This window comes from Mandrillus leucophaeus, unplaced genomic scaffold, assembly GCF_000951045.1.
Source record: "Mandrillus leucophaeus isolate KB7577 unplaced genomic scaffold, Mleu.le_1.0 Scaffold659, whole genome shotgun sequence".
In the NCBI taxonomy this organism is placed as follows: domain Eukaryota; kingdom Metazoa; phylum Chordata; class Mammalia; order Primates; family Cercopithecidae; genus Mandrillus; species Mandrillus leucophaeus.
The window spans coordinates 503,478-516,698 of NW_012107130.1; the positions used below are offsets into that span (position 1 = coordinate 503,478).

General features: G+C 37.5%; 1 protein-coding gene across 3 annotated transcripts in view; it reads right to left on the minus strand.

Annotated features, from left to right (window-relative positions):
• The window catches only part of GPC3 (glypican 3), a 461,965-nt gene that overhangs the window by 203,058 nt on the left and 245,686 nt on the right, over positions 1–13,221 (minus strand). The gene's annotated exons all lie outside the window — the stretch shown is intronic.

The following is a 13,221-nucleotide window of genomic DNA, read 5'->3' on the forward strand; positions in this document are numbered from 1 at the left end:
AATAATTCTAAAAATAAGCCTTAGAAGTATACAATATCATATAAAAAAAAAAAAAAAAAAAAAAAGGAAGGTATGGCAGAAAGAATACTGGTGTTATTGTCAGAAGCCATGTTTTGGTCCTAGTTTGACATTAACTGGTTGATCTTTGGCAATTCCTTTGTCTCTAATCATATGCCTCAGTTTTCTTGTCTTCAAAATGAAGAAACAAAACTAGACATTTGAAGGCCATTCAAAATGTCATTCTCTACCTCTAAATGGAAAGTAAAGAAGAAACGATTTTTTAAAAACCACAAACTTTAGGTAAAAGGAAGGAGGGACAAGGATAAGTGAGGATACTTTACAGGATTAGAGATGAGGAGAAAATTTTGATAACAGAAACAAAGGTCCTAACCCAAGGACAGTATTTCTCTAGGATGTTTTGAAGAACAGACCATTAAGGGAAGCTTGTAATTTCAGAGGATACCTCCCATGGAACCCCTAACAGAGAAGAATCCTGGTTTACATAAATGCCGTGGGACTAAGCAAAAAAAAATTTCCAGGTCGTATGGCCTTTCTTGGACATGTATGCATGGGCGACGTTGGACTATTTATGCATATTTCTAGACTTAAGCATTTCACTTTCCCCTGTAAGCTGATTTTTAAATTAACCATATAGTACAAAAGCAAACTTCTTGAAGTATTTACAGATTTTTTTCTTTGATCATAGAACTTGTAGATGCTACAAAAGTAACCACTTAGTGTTTGTTTTTCTTGTCTTCACAAAAGGCAGCCATATCTCACTTGCTTACTTTGTCATATTTCTAACCCTCACTTTTCTACTTTGCTGGTTTGTCTACTACACCCAACCAACTAAATATCCCTATTCTGCCTTGAAAAGATAAAACAAGGAAATGTCTGCCCTGTCTCTATGTTAAGCCTTCCTAGCTGCTAGGCTGATAGATTTGTTTCCTTTTTAATCCAACAGCCTCTTTCATTCTGTAGAGTAGAGCTCCCCTAATAGATGTCTTCACTTGCTGCTTCCTGAAAACTATGCATTGCCTTACACATTGCATTCAATGAGTATTTTGTTCTTCCTCTTTTGCTGTCACTTTGAAATCCAAGGCCAGGGTCCAGGATAGTTGGCTGTGGTGGATGTGAGATAGGGTTTCCAGCTAATACCTAAGCTGGGAAGTCTAGATGCTGTATTAAGAGAAGTGTATGAAGGAAATAAAGGAGAAACAGGTAAGTAATTTAGATCCTGGGAAGACTGATGGCCTGTACAATCAGGATGCAAGGTTCAGAGACTCAGATAAGGATCTATGAAACAAGAGACCAGGGACCCAATCACAAAATCTGGGAAAGAAGAAAGCAGCATCCACACAGAGTCTGACTGGCAGGCTCATGAAAGTAGCAAAAAGGGAACTTGAATCTTAAGCCACTTACTGACAAAGCCAGAGTAATAGGTGGAAATCAAAGTTGGGAGAATGGATGAGGGAACACAGAGCATTTATAACCTGAAAAAAATCAGAGGTCTAGGTTAGTTCATCTGGGCTGCCCCAAACTTTAAACAAATAGGGTAGGCATGGAATTAATTGACAGAGGAAACTGAAGAGTTGGATGGGAAAGTAAATGATAACTCTAGCTCTTCTTTAAAAGGCAAAGGTGAAGTAAAAAAAAAAAAAATAACCAATTTTCAAGTGCTGAGAAGCCTTTAATCATCCTTATGATGAGTCTAGTCAAGCAAAATGATGGAGAGATTAGGGCAGATGTACAGATGGCTTCACTCATCTTACCACCTCCTAATTTCCAGCCAAAAAGAAAAAGAGAAACAAATACACAGTTCAGGAGAAAGAGATCTGTAGAGGATCTAAATCACCCAAAGTGGCATCTGAAATGATTGGATTCCTCCATTCCCTGTGCAGCTTTCCCCTTGCTTGGGCCTCTAGTTCAGTTCTTTGGAGGCAATCCACTAAAGATCCTTGGTATCAAGAGTTCACATTTCTTTCTTCTTCTTCTTCTTCTTCTTTTTCTTCTTCTTCTTCTTCTTTTTTTTTTTTTTTTTTGGAGACAGGATCTCACTCTGTCACCCAGGCTGCAGTGCAGTGGCACAATCACGGCTCACTGCAGCCTTGACACCCCAGCCTCAAGTGATACTCCCACCTCAGCCTCATGAATAGCTGCGACCACAGGTGCACACGACCACACCTGGCTAATTTTTGTATTTTTGTAGAGACAGGTTTTGACCATGTTGCCCAAGTTGGTCTCAACCTGAATTGAGCTACTACTCGGCCATTAAAAGGAATGAAATAATATCTTTTGCAGCAACTTGTATGGAGTTGGAGGCCATTTTTCTAAGTGAAGTAACAAAGGAGTAGAAAACCAAAAACCATATGTTCTCACTTATAAGTGGGAGCTAAGCTATGAGTATATACAAAGGCATACAGAGTGATATAATGGACTTTAGAGATTCAAAAGGGGGAGGGTGAAAGGGAAGCCAGAGACAAAAAAGAAAACTACACATTAGATACCATGTACACTACTCTGGTGATTCACGGACTAAAATCTCAGAATTCACCACTATATAGTTCATCCATGGAACAAAAAACTACTTGCACCCCAAAAGCTACTGAAATAAAATTTAAAAAAAATCTAAATTGTTGCCTAAAGACACTAGAAAGAAGAGCACATTAAACATAAATCAAGCAGTAGGAAGGAAATAACAAATTAGAGTGAAAATCTGTGAAAACTAGAATAGAAAAACAATAGGGAAAAAATGACAAAATCAAAAGTTGGTTCTATGAATAGATCAACAGGTTCGATAAACCTTTAGCTAGACTGACCAACAAAAAAAGTAGAAAACACTCAAATTACTATAATCAGGAATGAAAGAGAAGGGACATTACTACTGGCCTTATATACATAAAAAGAATTATACGAGAATACTTTAAAAAACTGTATGCCAACAAATTAGATAGCAGATATGAAATGTACAAGTTCCAAAATGATTCTTAAAACCTATCAAAACTGACTCAAGAAGAAATAAAAATTAGAATAATCCTATAACAAAAAGTTTGAATTAATGCTTTTAAAACTTTCTACAAAAAAAAAAAAAGCATAGGATCAGATGGCCTTACTGGCAAATTCTACAAAACATTTAAAGAACAGTTAATACCAATCCTTCTGAAATTCTTCCAAACAGAAGATCTTTAGAAGAGGAAGGAATACATCGCAAGTCATTCTATGAAGCCAATATTACCCTGATAACAAAAGTAGACAAAAATCACAAGAAAACTATAGACCAATATATCTCTTAAGGACAGATATAAAAATCTTCAACAAAATCCTAGCAAATTGAATCCAGCAAAATATAAACAGCATCATATACCATGACCAGGCGAGATTTATCCCAGAAATGCAAGGTTGATTTAACATCTGGTAATCAATGTAATATATCATATGAATAGAATAAAGGATACATCCCCATGATTATCTCATCAGTTTCTAAAGAGGAATTTAATAAAATCCAACATGCTTTGATGATAATAAAAACAATCAACAAACTGGGAATACAAAGGAACTTCCTCAACTTGAAAAAGAGTATTTATAAAAAAGTCACAGCTAATACTATACTTAATGGGAAAAGACTGAGGCTTTTCACCTAAAATCAGGAAAAAGACAGGGATATCCACTGTTGCTAGTTCTATTTGACGTTATACTGGAGGTTCAAGCCAGAGCAATGAGGAAAGGAAAAGGCAAGAAGTAAAAAGAGAGAAGGAAGGAAGGAAGAAAGGGAAGGAAGGAAAAAGAAAGAAAAGGCATGCAGGTTAGAAAGGTAGAAATGAAACTGTATATGCATCTGTATTTGCAGATAATGTTATCTTGTATATAGAAAACACCAAAGACTGACAATCTCTCTCTCGCTCACTTACTTACACACACACACACACACACACACACAATTAAAACTAATAAACAAGTTCAGCAATGGTAGTGGGTACAAGATCAGTATACAAAAATCAATTTATGTACTCTAATAATAAATAACCCAAAATGAAATTAATAAAACAATTCCATTTACAATAACTTGAAGATGATAATATTTAGGAATAAATGTAGCAAAAGAAGTACAAGGCTTTTACACTGAAAACTACAAAATATCATTGAAAGAAATTAAGTATCTAAATAAGTGAAAAGACATTGATATATTAGAAGACTTAATGTCAAGATGGCAATACCTCCTAAATTATCTACAGATTTAACACAATCGCTATCAAAATCTCAGCTGACTTATTTGCATAAATTGACAAGTTGCTCATGAAATTCATATGGAATTGCAAGGGGCCCCAAATAGCCAAAACAATCTTGAAAAGAAGAGCAAAGTTCCAGAACTCACACTTCTCATTTTCAAAACTTGCTACAAAGTATTCAAAGCAGCGTGGCACTGGCTCAATGATAGACATAGAGATCAATGAAATAGAATTGAGAGCCAAAAAAAAAAAAAAAAAACCTACATACATTTATGGTCAATTGAATTTTGATGATAGTGCCAAGACAATTCATGGGGGAAAGAACAGTCTTTTCAACAAATGGAACTTGGGACAAAAGGATATCCACATACAGAAGAATGAAGTTGTACCACTACCTCATACCACATACAAAAATTAGCTCAAATGAACTGTAGACCTATATTTAAGGGCTGATTCTATAAAATTCTTAGAAGAAATCATAGGTATAAATCTTTATGCCCTTGGATTAGAAAGTGATTTCTTAGATATGACACATAAATAAATATATAAATTGAACTTCACCAAAATCACAATTTTTGAGTTAAAAAGACATTATCAGGAAAGTGAAAAGACATCCCAGAATATAGGAGAAAATAATTATAGGCTGGAGGCAGTGGCTCACGTCTGTAATCCCAACACTTTGGGAGGCTGAGGCGGGTGGATCGCTTGAACCCATGAGTTCAAGACCAGCCTGGACAACACAGCAAAACCTCGTCTCTACAAAAAAATACAAAAATTAGCCTGGTGTGGTGGTGTGTGCCTGTAGTCCCAGCTACTTGGGAGACTGAGGTGAGAGGATTACTTGAGCCCAGGAATTTGAGGCTGCAGAGAGATGTGATCACACCACTGCATTTCAGCCTGCATGACAGAGTAAGATCGTGTTTCAAAAAAAAAAAAGTAAATCATGTATGTGATAAGGGTCTAGTAGCCAGAATATGTAAATAATCCTTACAATTGAACAATGAAATGACAAATAGCCTAGTTTAAAAATTAAGATTTCAATAGACATTTTACCAGAAAAGATCTGGCCAGTAAGCACATGAAAATCACTCAACATCATTAATCATAAGGGAAATTCAAATGAAAACCACAATGAGATACCACTTAAAATCCACTACGATGGTTGTAATAGAAAAAGGTAGATAATAACAATTATTGGTGTGGATGTGGATAAATTGGAATCCTCACATTGTTGGTGGGAAAGTAAAATGGCTCAGCTTCATTGGAAAACAGTTTGGCAGTTCTTCAAACAGGTAAATAAAGAGTTACCACATGGCTCATGATTCCACTGCTAGGTATATTCCCAAGAGAGATGAAACATACATCTACACAAAGATCTGTGCACAAATGTTCATAGCAACACTATTCATAATAACCAAGAAGTGGAAGAAAACCAAATGTCCATCAACTGATAAGAGACAAACAAAATGTGGTATATACATACAATCGAATATTATTCATCCACAAAAAGTAATGTAGTGATCCATGCTACAATGTGACTGAACCTTGAAAACATGCTAACTGAAAGAGGCAGATGCAAAAGGCCATATATTTTATGATTCCATTTATGTAAAATATTCAGAACAGACTAATCGATAGAGACAGAAAGCCAGATTAGTCTTTGCCAGGTATGGGGGACAGCGGAGATGGGGAGTAATAGGGAAGTAATAGCTAACTGGTACTGAGTTCCTTTTGAGGTGATACAAATCTTCTAATACTGATTATGGTAATGGTTGCACAACTCCATGAATATACTAAAAACCAGTGAATTGCACATTTGAAATAGTTGAATTGATGAATTGTATTCTCTATGAATTATATTTCAATAAAGCTGTTTTAAAAAAGAAGTAATGTGGTATAATTTACCACTAATGCAACGGGAATAATGATTTGGACTTGAAATTAAATTAATATAAAAGTAAAAGATGCTCCAGACAAAGAAATATTATTCAACACTAAAAAGAAATGAACTATCTAGCCACGAAAAGACATGGAGGAAACTTAAAAGCATATTACTAAGTGAAAGAAGCTAATGTGAAAATAGTATAATTTCAACTATGTGACATTCTGGAAAAGGCAAAAGCATGGAGACAGTAAAAAGGTCGGTGGTTATCAGAGGTTAGTGGAGAGGGAGGGATGAACAGGTGAAGCACAGAACATTTTTATAACAGTGAACCAATTCTGCATGATACTAGAATGGTGGATATATGGCATTGCATTTGTCAAAACCCACCAAGAATGAAACCTAATGTAAATGACAGGCTTTGGGTGATGATGATGTTTCAACGTAGGTCCATCCATTGTAACAAATGTAACACTCTGTTGAAGGATGTTGCTAGTGAGGGAGGGTGTGTACATGGAGGAGGTAGGAGGTATAAACAAACGCTCCGTAATTTCTGCTCAATTTTGCTATATGAACTCCACACCCCTTTAGCTTGATTTCTTGATTTAACAGAAAAATTAAATACCTGTTATGTATAAGATGATGTATACTAGGGGACGAAGAAAGAATAGTAGTCTCACACACTAAAACTGCTGTTTGATTTAAGAAAATGGCAAATATATCATAGTTGAGATAATATGCTTCTACATTTTTAAAATCTAGAATTTGTGACATTTGTATTGTGGCAGCATGAGTGGGGCAATGATTATATTAAGTAAATACTGCAGAAGACATATGTCTGGAAAAAAATCATTTTCAAAATGATCTGATTCACTTTTTGTTTTTTTCAGACAGGGTCTTGCTCTGTTGCCCAGGCTGGAGTACAGTGGCATGATCAATGTTCACTACAGTCTCAACCTCCCAGGCTCAAGCAGTCCTCCCACCTCAGGCTCCCGAGTAGCTGGGACCACAGGCATGCACCAGAACACCAGCTATTTTTTGTTGTTGTTATTTGTAGAGACAAGGTCTCATTATGTTGCCACTAGTCTCGAACTCCCGGGTTCAAGGGATCCTCCCGCCTCAGCCTCCCAAAGTGCTGGGATTACAGGCGTGAGCCATTGCACCAGGTCTCTGATTCACCTTTCATCTTCCTTGTACTTCTGTTAAACTCCCTTCACTCCCACTGTCATTGCTTTTCCCTTTCCTTCCATCAAAGAAACAGTGATAACCCAAATCCCAAGAATCAGAAAAGTAGTTGTAATTCATTATAAAAGAGGAAAGACTCTGAGTAGGCAGGATAGATAAGAGGAGACAAGTAAATTTAAGGACCCAATAAAAGGAAAATATCTAAAACAAGGGGATACCATTAAATTATCCCAAAGATTTGTAATAGACATCTATTCATTTTTATACTCAACCTAAATTTAATCATCATTTAACAGTGGTACCCAGAAAAACAATTTAGCATTATACTACACAATTCACACTCCAAAACAAAGGAGCCATAAACACAGCTTGAGTCTTCCCTCTACTCCCAGGGATTTCAGCACTAAATCTGAGCAAAAGAAGATGAATGCTAAAAATCCCCATAGGGAATCCAGATATATCACACTGCCCTTTATTCATGAGTCTCTGTGAAGACCACTGTGAGTAGTTACAAAACTTGTGAGTTCAACTTGGTCTGCTTGGCTGTGAATCAATCTCTCCAAACATCTGGGGGATATGATTGATTCTCCTGGTTATTAGTGGCAAAGGTTGGGCAAATAGAAGCAGAGGACTACAGTCGTACATGCTGAATAAACTTGTTCAGAGACACAGCAATTTCTGAATGCAAAGACTAGCAGGAACTTCAATAGGAAAAGGTAGAGTTGTCCTATTTATCATCATTAGTTATTGTCATTACTCTCTTAGTGTGCCTAATTTATAAATTAAACTTTATCACAGGTGTGTATGTATAGGGGAAAAAACACAGTATATATAGGGTTTGGAACTATCTGTGGTTTCAGGCATCCACCGAGAGTCAGGCATCCACTGGATGTCTTGGAACATTATCTCTCTGTGGATATGGGGATATTAGTGTATTTGGGTTATCAGCTCCTGACATAGGGCCTTTGTCACAGGGGTGGGGTAAACATTTATCAATGATGGTGCTGTTAATGAGAGTACCCCAAAGATGAGTGCCTCCATGTGAGAGAAGGTCTAGGAAGAAAAGGCTATTTTGCTTCACAGCAGATTAAATAGATCATGTTACATGTCAGATTTTATAGTGCTGGCATATGCTAGGCATTGTTGCAAATTTTCATAGTAGTTCTGTGAGGCTGGTATTTTTATCCCCATTCTATAGTTGAAGCAACCAAGGCTCAGAGATTATACTACATGCTCATGTCACTAAGATAAAGAACGGTTGAATAGAAATTCACATTCTGGCCAATGCAGTGGCTCATGCCTGTAATCCCAGCACTTTGGGCAGCTGAGGTGGGAGGATCACTTGAGCCCAGGAGTTGGAGACCAGTCTGGGCAACATAACGAGACCCTGTCTCTCAAAAAAAAAAAAAAATACAAAAATTAGCCAGGCATGGTGGTGCACACCTGTAGTCCCAGTTATGGCGTGGGGCAAGGGGTGAGGTGGAAGGATCACTTGAGCCCAGGAGGAAGAGGTTGCAGTGAGCCGAGATGGCGCCACTGCACTCCAGCCTGGGCAACAGAGTGAGACTTTGTCTCAATAAATTAAAAAAGAGAGGGAGAGAAAGTCACATTCTAACTCCTGAAGCCCATGTTCTTTTCACTGCATCACACAACCTTTTCTTCCTCTGCTCCTTGCAATGCCAAGCTGATCCATTCTTGTGCAGGGTATTGACTCAACTTTCCATCTAGAAAGCTTTGCTCTTAAAAATCTCTATGGTGCCATTAAAAATGAATGTTTGTTGTAATTTATTATTCCTGGTATCTCATAGAGTTTTCGGTCAATGCTAACCAGAACTGAGACAATTCTGAATGGGGCCTTTCAGAGCAGAGCAGTTTGAGTCATGCATTAATTGTTTTTAAATCAATGTATTACAGATTCAGGAGAAATGATAGGGGAGGAAACAGACTTTAAAACTTTATAAACACAGATGTGTGAGGAAAATGTTTCCACCAGTGTGTATTCTTTCATTCTCTGTGATCTGGGAATTGTTAACATCCTTTTCAGAATGATAGAAATCTAACACGAATTCTATAGCTTCTATCTGTCAAGTCTGATTATACCAATTTGTCACAATTATTGCTTTATTTTTAATCAGAGTAGGGACACTAGTTTAGTTCCCTGCTTTTTTGACTAGAATACTTTATGTTTAGAAAACTTGTGAAGAAACCGCTCAAAGATTATTTAAAGTGCTCACAATTTTTTAAAAAATATGCTAGCAGGTGGCTACAGTCAAGAAACTCATTCATTTTGCATTAAGAATTTGTTAAGAGGAATGAGCAGTTGAGTAAATCAGAAACTTAGTTAATAGGGAACTCCTTCCATGTATGGAAAGAGATCATTACAGGGTTTAAAACAGAATAAGAAAGACACAGAGCTTGGTATTTCACAATTCTTTGGATTTCTGATCTGAAAGAGAGAAAATGTTGAAGCCCTATATGTTTTAAAGTATTTTAAAAATACTTTTAAAATACTTTCAAATACTTTTAAAAATACTTTTTAAAGTATTTTTTCAAAAAGCTCATCAAGAATGAATGTGTGTGTGTGTGTGTGTGCGTGTGCGCGTGTGTTTTGTTTTGTTTTGTTTTTAGGTAAATGAAATAGGCCCTGATTCTGGAGGAGGCCTGAGCTCCAAGAAAATTTAGAAAAATTCAATTAGCTCATTTAATCTTAATCACTTCATTAGAGGCCTCATCTCTGAATAAGTTTGGGGCCCTGATCCAATAGGATTAGTGTCTTCATAAGAAGTGATACCAGAGAGGTTGTGTTTTCTCTCTCTGTCTCTCTCTATGTCCTCCTCTTTCCCCGCAGGGTGCACATGCACCAAGGGAAAGCCATTTTAAAACAGAATGAGATGGCAGCCATCTGCAAGCCAAGAAGAAAGCCCTTACTAGAGACTGAATCTGCCAGGACCTTAATCTTGGAGTTTTAACCCCCGGATCTGTGGGAAAATAAACTTCTGTTGTTTAAGCCAAAAAAAAAAAAAAAGAAGAAGAAGAAAAGAAAAAGAAAGAAAACTTTAATTAAGATTAATTAATACAAATATGAGGAAAAGCAGAGAAGAAAAACTAAGCCCATTGGAAGTTTCCATGCAATTCTCAAGCCCACACGTAGAAAACAGGATGAATAATAACTAAAAGAGTAGGCAAGAATGAAAGACCCTTAGTAACTTCTGGCTCCCCATCCTGCCTCATTCCAGACAACTGAGTCAGCTTATATCCATCTGCAGACAAGGCCAAGCCACGCCCATATATTCTAAGACTGGGTCTGGCCCTGGGCAAGAGATGTACCTCAAAAGTTGCTGCAGTAGAGAGCAATTAGCTGAAGCTGCCTTGTTGCTGGCACCTGCTTCCAAGTCTCTCCGTCTCAGTTCCTTAACTAGGAAAATGGTACTGATAATTCCCTTTTCATTAGTATTGTAAACATTAAATGAGTTGATCCATGTAAAGAGCTGTGAGGCACACAGCAAGTGCTTACTAAATAATCACTCTTGTCATCATCTTTCTCATTGTATAGATTAAGGAACAGACACAACGAAGTTGCTTTTCACAGGCCACTTGCCTGTGGCAGCACGGGGCAAAGATCCTGTGTTAAAATTCTGAACGAATGTTCTTTATAACTTACAATATATAGCAGGTAATTTCATAAGGTCCCACATACACTTGAATATTTCTCCCTACAACTGCATCACAGTGACTGAGATCTAGCTTTTTTGATAATCCTTTTTAAGAATTTTCTAGCGATAACTTTGCTAATGAAGTTTGCTTCTCATGAGAGGGAATGCATTAGAGAACTAGTAGAAGCAGAAATGGGTTTCCTGTGATGACTAAACCATAATCACACATCACCACTCTAAATAAAGTACAGGGTTTGAATGAACAGAACAGAGCAAGGTACAAATTTGAAGCAGAAGGAAAAGGAATGGGTTTAGTGTAGGCATTGGCCAGAGGTCGGGGACAGGCAGCTGGGATAGAAGGGCAAAAGCTTTCCAAAAGAGTTGAGAGGAATTCCTTCACAAACACCATGCTCTTAGTGTGGGGTTTCATCCATGAAACTGAGCCTGTAACTTAGATCTGATCATTATTTTCTGGAAGCATAAGAGAAACCCACACCCAGAACTCAGTAACGTGTATATGTTGCTGAGATGATTTCTAAGCCAAATCAGTCTCCTTCAGCTCTACTACATGAGATTTAATGATAAAAAATAATTCACAGCATAGGTTTGAGTTTGAAAAAGAGGGGTCCATCTATTAACTATATGAAAATACAGAATAACTTTTAAAAATCATATAATGTGTATAAAATTTTTTCTTTGGAAAAAAAAGGTAGAACATTAACTGTGAGCAGTACTTGGGCTGCATATTTTATGAGGTTTATTTGTACTGCATATCTTTGATGGGCTCTATTTGTGGCTGAAAGTACAAACACACTGATTACAATCACTCTTCCCTACATTTAGGAACAAAATTAATTATCTGCAAAAAGCAGAAAGGCTTAGATAGACTCTCAGTCAGTAAATGATAATAGACAGCACCCAAATATAATGACTCTGCTTCTTACTTTATCTGTTTTAGGCATTCTGAGTGGAATGAAAAAGGGAAATATTAATTCACTTTCTGAATATTCTTCAGAATGCATTTGAATTGGGTAATAAGGAGGCAGCAGCAACCCTCCCCTCACCCCCATATGAAATAAGAAAGCAGCCTTGCCGGATTATGTACTTCCCAAAGGGACATTTTAAAAGGATATTAAGAAATCTGTAATTTCACCAAAACAAAGGCTATTTGTTTTACCCCATTAACATTCCCCCCAACAAGGAAGGGAAAAGTAAACTGTAAGACCTAGAACAGTGCTCAGCACTCAGCACTCAGAAAATTGTGGTTGCTGGTAATGATGAAATTTGTATTTTATCTTCCAAAGGCTGCAACATACTGGAAGACACCTGCTCAGAATTCCCTTATCTTCACCTTTTGTAAAATTCTTTATTATAGCAAGTATTAAAATTGCCCCCTACCTTGAGGAAATTACTATAGGACAGTGCAACTTCATTAAAAAATGCTTCTGTGACATTCAAATACGTTTTCCATTTTTTTTTTTTTTTTTTTTTTTTTTTTTTCGCCCAGGCTGGAGTGCAGTGGCGCGATCTCGGCTCACTGCAAGCTCCGCCTCCTGGGTTCACGCCATTCTCCTGCCTCAGCCTCCTGAGTAGCTGGGACTACAGGCGCCCACAACCGCGCCCGGCTAATTTTTTTTTGTATTTTTAGTAGAGACGGGGCTTCACCGTGGTCTCGATCTCCTGACCTTGTGATCCGCCCGCCTCGGCCTCCCAAAGTGCTGGGATTACAGGCGTGAGCCACCGCGCCCGGCCACGTTTTCCATTTTTAAGGTAGGGGCAGGAGGATTGGTCCTTTTAAGAAACAGTCAAGTTAGAAAACATTTTTCTGCAAGATACTTGAGCCAGACAGTAAAATGCATAGGCATAAGAGGTCAGTGAGCCAAGGTTACTTGTGGTGCCATTGTGAGTGGATAATGCAGAACTACACTCGCCAAGAGGAACCTTGTGCCAAGTAGGGGAAATTGAATCACAGGGAAATCACAGTGTATATGACTCTATGTTTTGTGCGGCATTTCAGCTTTTCTAATGAAGGGAGCAAGTATCCAGGGGCTTTTTTGCCCCCACAAGGTAGGAGGCTACTTTTACTGTACTCTGATTCCCTAGCCACTCAATATCTTTTTAAAAAGGCATTGTGGTTACTGTAACCTTGTAGTATAGTTTGAAGTCAGGCAGCGTGATGTCAAAACAGATATATAGACCAATGGATCAGAACAGAGGCCTCAGAAATAACACCACACATCTACAACCATCTGATCTTTGACAAACCTGACAACAA